The following is a 10,385-nucleotide window of genomic DNA, read 5'->3' as shown; positions in this document are numbered from 1 at the left end:
TGGTAACATGTCTTTGCAATCTATGAGCTGTATTTCTCTTTGAAAATGTGGATTCCAAACTATGGATTCAGGCTCCAGATGTGGGCGTAGTAGCAGCTTATAGTGTTTCAGATCTTCAGCTTCAACCCCATTTTACTCCTTGATTTTTTGAGAAACCAAAGTTTGTCTACTTCAGCCTTAACTGTCATAGAATCGTTACAGTGCAGATGAAGGCCATTTGGCCCATCGAGTCTACACAGACTCTGACACAGCATCTCACCCAGAACCTATCCTGGTAACCCCACATATTTATCCTGCTAATCCCCCTAACCAATATATTTGGGACACTTAAGGGGCAATCTAACATGGTCAATCCACTTAACATTTGGAGCATGGGAGGAAACACAAACAAGGGGAGGATGTGCAAACTTTAACAGACAATCACCCAAGGTGGAATTGAACCTGGGTCCCTGGAACTTTGATACAGTATCCGAGTGTGGGATTTACTCATCTGGTACAGTGCGAGAGTGAGGGATTTACTCACTGGATGATGCAGTGTGAGAGTGTGGGATTTACCCTCTGTCTGATACAGTGTGTGAAGTGTGGGATTTACTCACTCGCTGATACAGTGCGAGAGTGTGGGATTTACTCTCTGTTCGGGTGTGAAGGTGAGGATCATTCTGTATCTTTTAGTCACGGGGACTATGCGACTGATGGAGTCATTCTGTCTGTGGGAGTGTTGGAGACTCATTGTGTATTTGCCAGTTAGTGGGGGCTGAGAGTGAGTGCAGGATTCATTCACTCCCTGGGATGATATGCCAGTTTGGGATTAATGTTGTAGCTGTCCTTCTCGGCCACTTTGAGGGGGCTGGGTTTATTCTGTACCTATCAGTCTTTGTAACCATCTGTGAGATTCATCCTGTATTTGTCAGTCTCTGGCAGTGTGAATCAGTGTGATATTGATTGAATATCTTTCAGTCTGTGGCATTGAATGTGCTCTGCTGCTCAATGTGATCGTGGAATTCAGTCTGTATCTGTCAGCTACTGGCACTGAATGGGAATGTGGAGATCATTCTCAAAATCTGGGAATCTTTGACACCAATTCTGCATCTGTTTAACTTCAGTGCTGTTTGTGAGAGTGGGATTAATTCTGTCAGTTGGTGGTCCTGTCTGTGAGATTGGGATCAATTGACAGGGGCCTGCATATAAATATATGCTGCCTCTGGCCTGTGTAAGTGAGACACATTGTGAAATATGAGGAACTTCAGTTATTGAGATAAACTGGTGAAGTTGGGACCACGTTCCTTGGAGCCGAGAAGATTGAGAGGAGATTTGATAACAGTATTCAGAATCATGGGGAGTCTGGACAGAGTTGACAGAGAAAAACTGTCCCCATTGTTGGATGGGTTGAGAAGCAGAGGGAACAGATTTACGGGAGGAATGGATACATGAGGAGAAACGTTTTCAAACAGCGAGTGGTTATGGTCTGGGATGTGGGGCCTGACAGTGCATGAGAGGCAGCTTCAATCGAGGCCTTCAAGAAAGAATTGGATTATTGCCTGAAAATGAAGAATGGGCAGAGATGTGGGGAGAAGGTGGATGAATGGCCCGAGGTGTGTTACTCACTTGGAGAGCCAGAACTTGACAGGCCAAAAATCCTCTTTCAGTCGTGTAACAAGTGTGTCTCTCTGTGAGTTTGACTATGTTGATTACGCACATCAGATTCTGGTGCTGTATGTGAATGTGGAATTCATGCTGTGTCTGTCAGCATCTGGTGCTGGATGTGAGTGTGGGATTATTTTAGTATAATTCAGTGATCCTCCGTGGGAATGTGGTAAACCGGTTTGAAAATGTGGGTCTGTAACTCCCACTCTTTAATGGGTGTGTGTTGTTAGAATGTAACCGGTGACAACATTGATTGGATGTAATGAGACAAATGGGAACAAGATGAAAGGGTCAGCTGACCCAGTGAACCATGGAACCAATTAAAGTGATGTAATAGTCAGCTGACCAGTTGATTCACTATAAATAAGGAACTGTGCAGAATTTTGGAGAGCTTGGATTGGCCCAGGCGAGACCCCGAGTTTGGAGTAATGATGCTTCTTTATCAAACCCTTTCTTTGATTTATAAGTTGGAGTAAGTTTTGTTGTATTTTCATTAGCTGCATTTTGAAGAGTTCCTTCTGAAGAAACATGTGCTGTTTGTGCACATTCGGCAGTCTATGTGGGTTTGTGATGATTTCTGACCATGTCAGTGGTACCATATATGTGTGTCAGATTGATTAGTGTCATTCAGGATCAGGTTCTGTCAGTGAGTTCAGTAACAGTCTGTCTCTGTCAGTGTCTGGTAATGAACATGTGCTCGAGAATGATTCTGAATCTGTCGCCTCTGCTGCTCTGACAGTGCGGGATTCATTACATAACCTCAGGCTCTGTGACTGTTTAACAATCTGAGTTCATTCCACGTTGAAATTTCAGCACAGAAACAGACCATTAATGCTGTGGGTTTTAATGGAATTATTGAGAATTTGGCCGAGTATTAAATCACTTTCTATTTGAACACAATTGGGAAGGACCATGGATCTTTTCATCTCACAATCGTTGCAAAGTCAAAGAAAGTGTTATTCAAATTTTATTAATCAAATTGATGCTTTCATCATTCACTCTGGTTGTAAGAACATTATGCTTGAATGTTGAGCTTAGCTTTCACTGTTAGAATATAATATCTGCCATACACTCTATGAGGCATCAGGTTGGGTATGTGATCTGTATCTCAATCTGTACTCATCAAATTTATATGTATTCTTATTTTAATGATCACAGTTGGTGTCTCAGGTTATCCTATCATTCAGTTGTATCTGGCATTTAATTTAATTGCAGCCAATGCTGCAATATTTTAGGACTGACACATTGACAATCTGATAGTGGGTGAGAATTTGGACTGGGATTTATGTATCTCTCTGTCAGCGGTACTGAGTTGGGGTGACATGGAAACAATGTCTGTCTCTCCTGCTCTGACTGATTGTGGATTAAAAATATATATCTGGAACCACATCCAGTCCATGCTGGTTCTCCATGCAACAATCCAGTCAGTCTCACTCCCCTGCTCTATCCCCAGAGCCCTATCAGTTTATTTCCCTCAAATGTCCATCCCAATTCATCTTTCAAACTATTCATCATCTCTGCTTCCACCCTCAGAGGCAGCGACTTCCAGGTTGTTACTCGCTGCATGAGAAGTTCTTCCACACACATCCCCTCTCTGTCTCATCCCAAAACCTTCAACTTGTGCACCCTCGTCCTTGCATTCTCAGCGAATGGGATCAGCATTTCTTTGTCTACTTGATCTACACCTGGCATAATCCTGTCCACCTCTATCAGATCTCCCCCTCAGTCTGCTTTGCTCCAAAAATATCAACCCCAGCTTCTCCAACCAAACCTTGTGGCTAAAAGCCTCATTGCTGAAACCATTCTGGTTAATCTCCTCTGCACCAGCTGAATGATCCTCACGTGTTTCCTCAAGGGTGCTGAGCAGAACTGGACTCAATACTGCAGCTGTGGTACAATCAAAACTTTCTAAAGGCTCAGCATAACTTGCATGATTCTGGACTCAATGCCTGTGTCCTCATGGGGAGGTCACTCGTGTGGATGGGGAGGGTCTGAACTAACCTGGCAGGGGGATAGACATCAGTGTATAGAAGTAGAAAGGAGGAATATCTCGAGGAAGAAGTAGGGCCATATAAGATCAGAGTAGATGAAGAAGGAATCTAAGAGGAATACAAGGACAGGTTTAGAATGCATGTGTGTAATCACACAGTGTGGTGTATCAGGTTGGTGAGTTAGAAGCACAAATAGCCATTTGGGAATACAATACACTGGCAATGATGACAAAGTGGCTTAGAAATGGAGTGAACCGGGCGATTGCTATTCAATACAATGTGAAGAGAACAGACAGAGAAGGGAAAAAGGTAGGTGTGGTGACAAAGAAATAGAGCAGCAAATCTGGAGGCAGATCAGGTATTGCAGATACAGAATTAATTCCATTCTCACACAGACTGACAGGAAGGTTGACTGCATGATCCAAGTGTCTGTGGGTAGTCACTTGGGTAACAGTGATCATTGTATCACAAGCTTGATATTAGCAACGAACAATCTAAAGTAGCACTTCTGAATGGGAAGAGGAGTAACTTCAACGGGAGGAGCTGGGATAGAGCGAGAGTAAAATGGAGCCAAAATCTGACAGGAAAAACTGTAACAGGACAATGGATGATTTTTCAGGAGACGTTTCAGGTACAGAATCGGTACATTCCAATCAGGTTGAAAGGGAGGGGAACCAAAGCCAGAGCTGGATGATGAGGAAGATAGAAAATATAACGAAACAATGAAGAAGCCGCATGATGCATGTCAGAAGAATTCTTCAAATGAGAACCACTATACAAAGAGAACAGGAAGCAAATCTCGCAGGCTTGATAGTCGGGAGACACATTCTACTCTATCTGTCACAGGGCTGATCAGAACCTGTTCCCTGTTCCAGTGAAACATCTGCACAGAACACAACGCAAAGCTGGAAGCTGGAAATCTGAAACAAACACAGAAAATGCTGGAAATGCTCAGCGGATGAGGCAGCATTTTCGATTAATGGAGATTTCTGGAAAACAAGCTCCTGAAGCACAGCACAGCTGCACAGTTTAAAGTTTCCCTTCATCCACAATGGAGGCTTCATTCTATGGTTCTGAACAATCCAAATTTGAGAATGTGCATTGTTATTCTCGTCGCCACAGCCTGAAAACCACTTCAGGCATTGATGTCGCACTTGGATTTTAAATTTGTAAATCCATTCTCTACCTTTTAAAGCGACTATTGAAACTGTATCTGTCACCCATTCAGTTCTTTGTGAGTGAGAAGCAGAATTGAAGATATATTTGGGTAATTTTCCTTTGACTGAATTTGTACAGAAGCATAAAGGCGGGAATCACACACAGCACTTCATGAAAATGACCCCCTAAAAGCTGACTGTTTAATCAAGGGATGGTTCTATTTATTCACTTATTATTAATGGAGAATAGAAAAGTTGGAACTGTATGCAATCTGGGCAATACAACTGAGCAAAGTGAAACACAATGGGGACTGGGCACGATAAGCCTCCCATGGGCAAAAGACAAAGTGGAGGTGCGACGTTGGCTGCCTTGTGAGACGGAGCAGGGAGATGTTGTCGGGTGAAGGCACATAGGAAAGTGGGAGTGCGAAGCGTTTAATGCTCACTGTACAAGCAAAAGGTGCAATGCAGACTACAGGCTGCATATTCAATTCTTACTATCCTAAACAACAGTGATTCAAAATGCCACTTGGTTCAAAATAAAATGCCAACCGGCACTAATACATTCACTTAAAATACATAGCCTTGCTGATTTATCATAATTTAAATGATTTAATTTAGTTACAGGGTACGGCTAGATTTCAAAATGATATGGCCAACAGATGTAGTATTTCGAAATTCCACCGTCCCAGGTTCAATATAATGTGAACAATTTTTGTCTGTTGTGTCCCTCTCTGATGTCCAAACTTCAGTCGACCAGAGTGTACAATTTGACATAATAAAAATGCAACAAGCTCCCCGTCGGGGAATTGAACCCCGGTCTCCCGCGTGACAGGCGGGGATACTAACCACTATACTAACGAGGAAGCGATGCTTTGCGTACTGTACACTTGCCACTTACACTTTCAGAGCGACAACTGAGTTCGGACGAGATCAGTTCGTTTCTCCAATTCGGAGTCCCATTTAATGCAGCAAACAGCGGCTTTCACCAACCGACTTTTGGATTAGCAAGAAAGAGAATGAGATGGATGCATGAAAAAAACAAGAATCAAGCGGAGACAGAAAGGTGCGTTTGCCGTTCATTTCAAGCTGCATGTTCTTATTAATTCTGGAGGAAAGACGGCCTGTGTTGAAATCTGAACAATCTGGACAATCTCAGCTCGTCTCTCTCCACAGATGATGTCAGACATGCTGAGATGTTCCAGCATTTTCATTTGTTGTTTCAGATTCCAGCAGCGGCAGTATTTTGCTTTTATCTTGTCTTGAAATGCGTTTTTTTTCTCCAAACTGCTGGAACTTCCAAAGTGCTTTACAGCTCAGATGCTTTTCTTTAATTCTATTGTCTTGTATTGCCCGAGGCAGGTGCGGATTGAGCAAAAACAGAAAATATCATCCCCAATCTCACAGGATCATGGAAAAATTATTTCTGTGGCTTTGACCATCTCATCAGTTGTCTGATATAGATACATTTGCTCAAAGCTGCCTCAGTTAAAATCTTATTGGTGCATAATTCTGTGAGCCACTGGAAAATGAGCGAAGTTTCCAACCCGTTTCTGAACTCATGAAGTTGAAGTTAATTATTCTCTGTCTCCGATGATAATATTAAGAAGCTCAATTAAAGCTCTACTGTCCATGGTTCGGCCACGGATTCGAAAACCAAACAGATTTCCAAGCAGTGTCTGCAACATAGAACCACGTAATCCCTGCAGCGCAAAAACACGCCTTTCGCCAGAGTCTGATGTGATCTGATCAGTTGTTTCATTTCACTTGATTTGATTTGATTTATTTTTGTCACATGTTTTCGCCTTCAGTGAAAATTATTGCTTCTTGCGCGCTCGACAGATAAAACATTCCGTTCACAGGGAAGGAAAGGAGAGAGTGCAGAATATAGTGTTGCCGTCATAGATAGAGTGGAGAGAAAGATCAAATTAATGCAAGATAAGTCCATTCAGAAGTCTGATCGCCGCAGGGAAGAAGCTGTTCTTGAGTCGGTTGGTACGTGACCTCTGGCTTTGGTATCTTTTTCCCGATGGAAGAAGGTGGAAGAGAGTATGTCCGTGGTGCGTGGGGTCCTTAATTATGCTGGCTGTTTTGCCGAGGCAGCGGGGAGTGTCGACAGAGTCAATTGATGGGAGGCTGGTTTGCATGATGGATTGGGCTACATTTATAACATTTTGTAGTTCCTTGCGGTATGAGGCAGAGCAGGATCCACACCAAACTGTGATAGACTCAGGAAGAATGCTTCTTGGTGCATCTGTAAACGCTGGTGAGAATCATAGCTGACATACCAAATTTCTTTTGGGAATGAAATTCCTTTGTTTTGGGCATGGAAAGTAGCTTGCCTGGCTGGGAATCGAACACAGGCCACGGCGGTGAAAAGCGCCGAATCCTTATCACTGGACCATCGGAAAGTGCGTGCGGCCTCACCAGGCTGCAGTATTGCCTTCCAATCGGGCAACACCTCCGCAGTCAAGGGCACTCAGCCTCCGATCTTCGGGTATCTTCATGGCACACGACAAAGCAGAATCGCCGAGCAGAAACCGACAGGCAAGTTCCACATGCATGATGAAAGCCTCAACCGGGATCCTGGGTTCAAGCCACAGGACACACAACCCTCACCATTCTCTCTGAGTTTGCAAAATCCTTCTAACTCTCCTGATTTGAGAGAATTCACACCTCTTTAACCGGTGATTATCCCTCTCTCCACCCTTGCTGTCTATATCTTTACCTGAAAAGACTCGCATTCTAACCATTGTCCACACTCCAATCTGTAATTATCGTACTATTGTATTTGTGTCTATCGATGCCGTGTTTGTCAACCTCCCTCAACTCATCTGATGAAAGAGCACATCTCCGAAAGCTTGTGATTCCAACTTTACCTTGTGTTGTGAGAATTCTTATTGTGCCCACCTCAGTTCAACGCCGGCGCCTCCACATCAGCACAAGTGCGAGCAGATCATCTGTTGAGGAAATAGGAAAATGGATCAGAAGTGTTGGTGTGATGTGTTCCATTATCCGTCCTCACTATTCAGAGCCCTAACCACGCAGTCCAGGTACATACCAACTATCAACGACATGTATGAAAGGGTAAGGTACATTCTTATCTGCCCTTCTCTGGTCCATTTTATCGAAATGATTTTTTAAATAATCTTTCACTAATTTAAAGCCCAGCATCAGGCCACCCCTCAGCCTTGTGATTACAAGAAAAGAAAGATGCAAGCAGTCAAAACGTTACCAGGTCTTTCCTTTGTTCTCAATGACACTACTTTTTATGGGCTGCGGGTGTCACCTGCAGGACCAACATTTGTTGCCCTTCCCTAATTGCCCTTCAACTGAGAGTGGCTCACTCGGCCATTTCAGAGGGCAGGTAAGAGTCACCCACATTGCTCTGTGTCTGGAGACACATGTAGGCCACACCAGGTAAGGCGGGCAGACTTCTTTATCTAAAGTGCACTGGTGAACCATTTGAGGTTTTACAACAATCGAAGGTAGTTTCGAGGCGGCTATTACTGAAACCAGTTTTCAATTCCACTTTGATCAAATCAGTGAATTTAAATTTCACCAGCTGCCATGGTAGAATTCACTCCATGTCCGCAAATATTAGTGCGGGCCCCTGGATTACCAGCGCAGTGACATTGTCTTTCATCCCTGTAAACAAAAACAGTTCGTTCAGGTCCTTATTAAACCTCTTCCTGAGGAGATTAGAATTCCCCCCACAGAGTTCTACTAAACCGATTGCTGCAAAGCCTGTTGCTCTATTCTGGAGCATCATTAATTTATTAGGATCACACAGGTAAGATTGATTTTTCGGAACTCAAAAAATTAATGATCTGAGAAAATTGAATGAACAGAACAACAAGGGAGTACTTTCTGAAAAGGTGCCCTGCAATGTTGGCAATAAATGCAGAACTTTCAGCTGACGAGGCATATCACGGTTTTCCGGAAATACCACCAGACATTTTCTGCGTAAAGCGACGGCGGCAGGACACAAACCGGCAATCTTCTGATGTTATCGTCATCATGATCGCCGAAGTCAAACACCTTATCCATTAGCCCACGGCGTTAGCACACGCATTAAAGCGGCGGGTGCCAGCGCCATGTGAATAACTACTGTGGTGATATTAATTGTCAGTTCTATTTTTGGATGCTCCGCTGGTTTCCGGATACCAGAAAATTGAAGGGAAATCTCCAGCTGCTGTAACCAGCGAAAACTAAAGTCCACTTCTTACATTCTTGGGTGCCTGCCTTTGTGGAGTTGGAAACCAAAAGAGAAAATGCTGGAAAATGTCAACAAGTCTGGCAGCGTCTGTAAGGAGAGAAGGAGCTGATGTTTCGAATCCAGGTGACCCTCTGTGTGGAGTTTGCGAGTTCTCCCCGTGTCTGCCTGTGTTTCCTTCGGGTGCTCCGGTTTCCTCCCAGCTTCAACAATGCAGGTTAGATGGATAGGCCAGAATAAATTGACCCTTAGTGTCAGGGGGATTAGCAGGGTAATTACTTGTGACTACAGGGTTGGAGAGGGATTCTCTGACGGAGAGTCGGTGCAGAATCACTGGGCAGAATGGCCTCATACAGCACTATAGGGATCCTATATCTCCTACACATCCTGTCTTAAACATTCACTACTGATCCCCAGAATCCCTCTGCTCGCAGCTAATGCAGCAACATCCCCTGTGTACCTTAGTTCAATATGTTATACTCTTTTACACGTCACTTACTGCACCACTCAATCTTCTTTGTTGCAAAGAGAGAAACTTCGAAATATTCAACCAAACCTTGTATCTAACATCCCTCATCGCTGGATCTAAAATGGTAAATCTCCTTTTCTCCCTCCCATGGACCCTCACACTCTTTCGAGAATGTGGTTCCCGGGTCTGGGTGCAATCCTAAAACAGCTGCAGTTGATCAGAGCTTTATAAAGATTGAGCATAACTTCCCTGTTTTTATACTCAGTATCTCGGTTGATGAAGCCAAGGATTCAGTGCACTTTACAATCGAATCTCTCAAAATCTCCTCTCACGTTCAAAGATCTCACTGAACCTCAGGTCCCTCTGACCCTGCACACTGATTAGAACTGGACCATTCAGAATGCCACTGCGGCAAAGTGATTGACACAGTGGTTAGCGCTGCTGCCTCACAGTACCAGAGTCCCAGGTTCCATTCCGGCCCCGGATCACTGTCTGTGTGGAGTTTGCATTTTCTCCCGCGTTGCGTGGCTTTCCTCCGGGTGCACTGGTTTCCTCCCACAGCCCAAATATGTGTGGGTTAGGTTGATTGACCACGCTAAATGTCAGAGGGATGGAATGCATAGTGTCAGGGGGATGATCCGGGTAAATGTGTGGGGTTGTGGGAATAGGGCCTGGGTGGGATTGCAGTCAGGCCAGACTCAGTGGGCTAAATTTCCTCCTTCGGAACTACAGCGTTTCTATGTTCTGTCGCCGCTCCCCATCCCTTCTGGCAGAAAGCAGCACTGTTCCTGATTGTGGGATGAATAATGTGTCTCTGCTACAATATCAGTGAGAGCGAAGACTGCAGCTTCTTTTTCTCCAAACCAGAATTTACAAGGATTTTTGACACTGATGCATTATCTGGCCGA

The 10,385-nt window shown here is 44.1% G+C and overlaps 1 non-coding gene across 1 annotated transcript; it reads right to left on the bottom strand.

Annotated features, from left to right (window-relative positions):
• Positions 1-5,586: 5,586 nt before the first annotated feature.
• Positions 5,587-5,658, bottom strand: trnad-guc (transfer RNA aspartic acid (anticodon GUC)). Its single transcript has one exon. It is a non-coding gene; the product is annotated as a tRNA-Asp (tRNA).
• Between the last annotated feature and the right edge of the window lie 4,727 nt (positions 5,659-10,385).

The sequence above is a fragment of the Mustelus asterias genome, unplaced genomic scaffold (assembly GCF_964213995.1).
Source record: "Mustelus asterias unplaced genomic scaffold, sMusAst1.hap1.1 HAP1_SCAFFOLD_35, whole genome shotgun sequence".
NCBI lineage: Eukaryota > Metazoa > Chordata > Chondrichthyes > Carcharhiniformes > Triakidae > Mustelus > Mustelus asterias.
This window is presented reverse-complemented; position numbering and strand designations above follow the sequence as displayed.